Source organism: Macrobrachium nipponense, chromosome 19, assembly GCF_015104395.2.
Source record: "Macrobrachium nipponense isolate FS-2020 chromosome 19, ASM1510439v2, whole genome shotgun sequence".
NCBI lineage: Eukaryota > Metazoa > Arthropoda > Malacostraca > Decapoda > Palaemonidae > Macrobrachium > Macrobrachium nipponense.
The window spans coordinates 28,347,260-28,354,759 of record NC_061088.1 but is presented as its reverse complement, the minus strand read 5'-3'; the positions used below and the strand labels follow the sequence as shown (position 1 = coordinate 28,354,759).

At 38.1% G+C, this 7,500-nt stretch overlaps 1 protein-coding gene across 10 annotated transcripts in view; it reads right to left on the bottom strand.

Annotated features, from left to right (window-relative positions):
* Positions 1 to 7,500, bottom strand: part of LOC135215441 (kinesin-like protein KIF3A) — a 169,455-nt gene that overhangs the window by 129,291 nt on the left and 32,664 nt on the right. The gene's annotated exons all lie outside the window — the stretch shown is intronic.

The window sequence follows — 7,500 nt, the reverse complement described above, 5'->3', positions numbered from 1 at the left end:
TCTCTCCCCCCGCTCACCCACCCCGCATTCCTATTGGGGTCGAACTTGGACTTGAAGGGCATCGGGAGTGTGACTACTCGTCTCAGCAACCTTGAAAACTATGGATTAGTTACAAATATCTATCATTTTAAACACTGTATTTTTCACCCATTCTCACCCAACTTCCTATCAGGGCTGCACTCGGAATTATAGGGCATCGGGAGTGTCCCTATTTATCTCAGCGACCTTAAAACTAAGGATCAGACATTAATATCTTTCCTTTTTGGTTATTTTTACGCATCACCCCCTTCCAATACCAACCACTATGATGCCAGTGATGTCTTACCGCACATTATTCTTTTCCAGATAGTAAGTCCTATGTATACTGAAATGAGGTATGAGAAACCCGTACAGTTTATTTAGTTGCTAAGTCTAAGGGCAGAACCAGCTCCTTTTCAGAGAATCCCTTCCCACCTTACCTCCCTTTGGTGCCCTTTGGTGCTAGTGATGTCTTACCCCCACAGTATTCTTTTCTAGGTAGTAAGTCACGTCCATACCAAGTTTGGCTGAAGTTGCTCAATGTATTTCAGAGTTATGCTGGAACATGCACACACAACACACATCCATTTTTATATATACAATATAGAAACACACAAGATGGTCGGGCAACTTTTGGTATGGTGCTACTGCATTGGTAGTAAGCAGTGGGACTTGTTTGCTCTATGAAATGTAAGTCGTTTAGAATTTAGTTGTAGCGCTTCCAAAGGTAAAGGAAGACCTAGAGGGTTGTAGAGCCCTTGGGAGAGGAAATGATTTATACTGACAAATATGCCCTATTACGTATAAACAATGGCAATATAATTCTAAATCCTTGAAAATAATGAGAAATAACAGCAACCTGCATGGAGAGAAAAGTCCCCAAATGAACGGGGCCTGGGGGATACAGTTCCATGCCCTTAGTTATTCCCAAAAACCCTGGAATTGGTGAGTATGTAGTAGATGACTTGTCCAAGACTGTAGTGAATGGTGCAGCCTGTGTAAGGTTATAATGAGCTGCAGGTGACCCCTTCTGTTTAAGTAAATGAAGCGTTTAGTGTTGTGGATATTATCTATAATTATGTTTATATATATATATTTATTATATATATATATATATATATATATATATATATATATAATATATATATATATAAAGATATATAGATATTATATATATATATATATATATATATATATATATATATACCCTAACTCAATCCACTTACACAGATAAATAGGAGGAAAAAGAAGAGGAGGAGGTGGTGGGAAGGATCGAATCCAAACCAAAACATGAAGACCTTCACCTGTGTCCTCAACGACCCAATGGAGAAAATTTGCATTTTCCAAAAGCCATTTCATCGACTTGAAAACAAGTCGAATGTCACCTTTATCCCAACCGGTTAAAACAGAGGGTCCTGAAGACAATAATCTTTCGTTGGATCGTATCATGTTAATTCTACGAGAAAAATACACAGATGATTTCCTTCCACGTTAGCGAATACTATGTCATCTTTTAAATTTGGAATTCCAGTCATTTGACTCGGACGCCTTTTGCCTTCTTGGCATACTTTAAATTCAAGCAATTGTATAGAGTCACTTATCTTCGCTCTTCAAAAGCGCAAAATACTGAAATCTTAACAGAAAGATATATTCCTAAAACATTGCTTATAAAGGTTTCAAAACACCTACTCACAAATTTTGGAACAAAATAACAATATATGTATATTAATTGTGATTTTTATAACAATGGAAAAACAATTCCACAACCGAGTATACCGGCCGCCCAGAACTAAATTAAGTGCCAAGCTAAATAAGGGGGGACCTAGGCTGAAAGAGAAAAAGAAACATTCAACCATAATAGATGGTGGGGGCAGATCAACTTGCAATTTTCGTCAACACCTCACGTTTTTCTTAGGAATGCCGTGATTCAGTTTCATATACTTTAGCTCTCCTCTTCCGGAAATGGCACCACCTTCAAATCATCTTCACATAACTCAATACGAAATTTATCACGCTAAGATTAAGCAATCAAAAAAAAAAGAAAAAAAAAAAAAAAAAGGAGAGAGGTTTTGGCAGGAAAATGGACGTAGGCACTTCCCTGTAACGGCTTTTTTTTCATTCAGTGACGTTAACACTGCATCCTTTTCAACTTGAATTGTATCAATTCAGACCGTATATAGTATATATATATATATATATATATATATATATATATATATATATATACATATATAGATATATGCATATATATGTAAATATATCAATATATATAAGTATACATATATATGTATGTATTTATACACATATGTTTATGCATGTACTATGTGTATATATATTTTTTTTCATAAGTGTATATATATGTATACCCATAAATAATATTCAAATATTAGATAACAGACAGATATATATATATATATATATATATATATATATATATATATATATTAGTATATAGTTTGTGTAGATAACTAGGAGGAAGAACGATTGATTCTTATACAATTTGGCGTCGCAGCACGGGGGAGGGGTTTGACGTTTGGAATCCTCACTACAACATGATAACCTTTCATTACGACCTTGACCCTTCCTTCAAATATGACCATTTTTGTAGTGGCCCGCCTTCAAAACAGATCGACCTTTCTCGAAACAGACCAAAACAGAACACTCCATCTCAAATTATTTTCAATTAAATCTTTTTACAAGTACTCCTTTTAAATCAAATGGTAATCATTTTCAAACTTAAGAGCATTCTGCTATATAATTTTTTCAAGTTTAGACATCTATTAAAATCAGATTACAGAAAAGCAGCTCATGCTGACAAGTGTAGCATGTTAGACGTATTTAAAACACGTATGGACAGGAACTCAACGCTACACTGAATGAATTGCTTTCACCTGGAGGCTTTAATTTCACTCAATGGCCCCTGTGGGATTGTCCTCTATAAAAATGGTTCATCCTCTGAATAATAATGAATAATAATAATAATAATAATAATAATAACTATAATAATAAGTAATAATAATAATAATAATAATAATAATAATAGTAATAATAATAATAATAATAATAATAATAATAATAAGGAAGAAATGGACAAGAGAAGAAAATAAGGAAATATGGAGATGCTACATCAGAAGCAACCCGACGGAAGGAGAGGATATAGAAGAAGATTGATCAACATCTGGAATGAGAGAATAACCCCCCACCCCCCAAAGAGCAGAGGCGGTCAGATCAAGTAAGGAACATAAAGAAAAAGAACTGGCTCTCCCCAACAGAAAGAGAAGAACTGGAAAGGGAAATGTCACACGACAACGAATTACACGAAGACGAACTGAGACGATGCACAGAAGACGACAGGGAGGATGAAGTATCAAACAACGAACACACGAAGAAACACCGACGAAGTAACAGAGAGGACGGAATGGGTAGAAAAGATTAGACAATGGATGGAGCCAGATACAGAGAGAACAAAGATCCCCACCATGAAAGCCTACACACCAAGAAATTAAGGAGAAAACAAGTGAGGTCAATGAAATAATGGCCTAATACACACACCAGTATCACAGAAACAAATAACTTGACATATGCAGGAGCAAGATTAGTAGCAGAACTGATGGGGATTCGAACACCAACACCACCGTCACAACCAACCCAACAGAAAACCAAAACAGCAACCTCCTTGGAAAAGGCGCCTGGAAAAGCAAATCATGGTGATGAGATCTGACTTGAGTAAACTGAAAGAGATGGCAGAAAAAAAGGCTAAGAAGCAAGAAAACGAAAAAAGGAGGGGAACTCAACGAGACAAATACAAGTACAAGAGAGGGACTAAACAACACAATAGAAGATGTAAAACAGAGGCTTAAGGCCAAAGCACACAAGATCCAACGGTACATGAACAGGAATAAGGGATACCAACAGAACAAACTATTCGGAACCAACCAGAAAAGACTATACAGCCAACTAAGAGGAGAAGACAACCACCCAGAAATTCCTGAAGCCGAACCAAGTAAGAGACTCTGGGAAAACATATGGAGCAATCCGGTATCACACAACAAACATGCAACATGGCTCCAGGAAGTCAAGGAAGAAGAAACAGGGAGAATAAAACAAAGATTCACAGAGATCACAACAGACACAGTCAGACACCAACTAAAGAAAATGCCCAACTGGAAAACCCCAGGTCCCGATGAAGTCCATGGATACTGGCTCAAAAACTTCAAGGCCCTTCACCCAAGAATAGAAGAAAAACTCCAGCATTGTATCACAAATCACCATGCGCCCAAATGGATGACCACAGGAAGAACATCCTTAGTCCAGAAAGCAAGAGTAAGGGAAATATGGCCAGTAACTACAGGCCTATCGCCTGCCTACCAATAATGTGGAAGTTACTAACAGGTATCATCAGCGAAAGGCTATACAACTACCTAGAGGATACAAACACCATCCCCCATCAACAGAGAGGTTGCAGAAGGAAGTGTACGGGCACAAAAGACCAGCTCCTGATAGGCATAATGGTAATGAAGAACAGTAAGAGAAGGAAACCCAACCTAAGCATGGCATGGATAGACTATAAGAAAGCCTTCAGACATGATACCACACACATGGCTAATAGAATGCTGAAAATATATGGGGCAGAGGAAAACACCATCAGCTTCCTCAAAAATTACAATGCGCCAACTGGAATATAATACTTACAAGCTCTGGAATAAGACTACCAAAGGTTAATATCAGGAGAGGGATCTTCCAGGGCGGCTCACTGTCCCCACTACTCTTCGTAGTAGCCATGATTCCCATGACAAAAGTACTGCAGAAGATGGATGCTGGGTACCAACTCAAGAAAAGAGGCAACAGAATTAACCATCTGATGTTCATGGACGACATCAAGCTGTATGGTAAGAGCATCAAGGAAATAGATACCCTAATCGAGACTGAAAGGATTGTATCTGGGGACATCAGGATGGAGTTTGGAATAGAAAAATGCGCCTTAGTCAACATACAAAAGGGCAAAGTAACAAGGACTGAAGGGATAAGCTACCAGATGGAGCAACATCAAACACATAGATGAGACGGGATACAAATACCTGGGAATAATGGAAGGAGGTAATATAAAACACCAAGAGATGAAGGACACGATCAGGAAAGAATATATGCAGTGCCAGTAATCAGATACAGTGCAGGAATAGTGGAATGGACGAAGGCAGAACTCCGCAACATAGACCAGAAAAAAACTAGGAAAACATATGACAAATTACACAAAACACTACAGAGCAAATACGGACAGACTAGACATAACACGAAAGGAAGGAGGGAGAGGACTACTAAAGCATTAGGAAGTTGACTTGCGGTCAACATCGGAAAAGAGAACAGAGCACTGGGGCAAATATCCCATGAAAACCAGTGAAGACGAGTGGCTCAAGAGAGCATGGGAAGAAGGACTGATAAAAGTAGACGAAGACCCAGAAATATACAGAGACAGGAGAATGACAAACAGAACAGAGGAATGGCACAACAAACCAATGCACGGACAATACATGAGACAGACTAAAGAACTGGCCAGTGACGACACATGGCAATGGTTACAGAGGGGAGAGCACAAGAAGGAAACTGAAGGAATGATAACAGCGCGCAACAAGGATCTAGGCCCCTAAGAACCAGATATATTCCAAAGAACGAGAGATGGAAATAACATCTCTCCCATATGTAGGAAGTGCAATACGAAAAATGAGACCATAAACTACATAGCAAGCGAATGTCCGGCACTTGCACAGAACCAGTACAAAAAGAAGCATGATTCAGTGGCAAAAGCCCTCCACTGGAGCCTGTGCAAGAAACACCAGCTACCTTGCAGTAATAAGTGGTACGAGCACCAACCTGAAGGAATGATAGAAAACGATAAGGCAAAGATCCTCTGGGACTATGGTATCAGAACAGATAGGGTGATGCGTGCAAACAGACCAGACGTGACGTTGATTGACAAAATCAAGAAGAAAGTATCGCTCATTGATGTCGCAATAACATTGGGACACCAGAGTTGAAGAGAAAGAAAGGGAAAAAAAAATGGATAAGTATCAAGACCTGAAAATAGAAATAAGAAGGATATGGGATATGCCAGTGGAAATTGTACCCATAATCATAGGAACACTAGGCACGATCCCAAGATCCCTGTAAAGGAGTCTGGAAAAACTAGAGGCTGAAGTAACTCCAGGACTCATGCAGAAGAGTGTGATCCTAGAAACGGCGCACATAGTAAAAAGAGTGATGGACTCCTAAGGAGGCAGGATGCAACCCGGAAACCCACAATATAAATACCACCCCGTCGAATTGGAGGACTGTGATAAAGCAAAAAAAAAAAAAAAAAAAAAAAAATAATAATAATAATCACTGATGGGCACAATATCCCAAGATAGACATGGGGGCAAGAAAAAAAATCTCAAATCATTGGGTCGTGATCAAATATGCAGGAACTGAGAATGGTCACTTGCACTGAACTTATTATAGTTTGTGGAATACATAAGCAACCACTTCTACAGCTGATGACTTAAGGCTGGGGAGAAAAGCTACATAATTTGCCAAATATTTGAGAGATGGACGACACTGATTTAGAAGTAAGAGAAAACGCTGATTTAAAAATGAGAGACGGACACTGTCTTGAATAGTAGACATAAGCACGTTCATGACAAAGTGACAAGGGGAACATTAACTTAGAAGTTACAGAAATGTCTATTGATTCAAGAGTGAGATGTGTTATTTATTTAATAAATCATCTTCCCCTCCTGAAACCAGCTCCACCTCAGGGCGCCCTCACATAGGTTCAAGACTTCAAATTACGGGATAACACGAAACTTTCACGTCCAGATGACGTAATCGATGACAATTCGGTTGTGAACGAAAATGACATAAAACAAATCCTCTCATCAACATTTCTTCTTCTTCTTCTTCTTCTTCTTTTAGCTGACAAGTACAAATGCCTCATCTCGTGGTTTTGGTCACGAGGTAAAAATAATTCAGCTTTTATAACTAGCGAGTGAAAATATTAGTTAGCATATATATAATCTTCCTAACACGAAGATATGTCAATATAGTCCACAGTAGAACAGAGAGAATGAAAGACTCTAGTATCTCGATAATTTCGCCTCCCACCAGGCCTCTTCAAGAGCTTTATTTTAACTAAACAGAATGAGCATATACAAAAATTCATAAACACTTTCCCACTGGAAAAATAAAATTAACATAACAATTGTCAAAGTAAAAATTAGGTTGTTTAGATCATAAACAAGTGGTCAAGAGACTATCCCAGCATCCTTATTGTGTAAGAACAAATTCTTCAAACAGTGCTGTTAATTTACATGTACAAAATTGTGGCTGTCCTATCCTTTGGCACAAAACAGAGACATTATTGAAGGAAAAAGATATGACTGCAAGAAATTTGTTAGAAACAGCTTGCATATGTTTTAGCAAACAAAAGAACTTCAATATCAGTCAGGG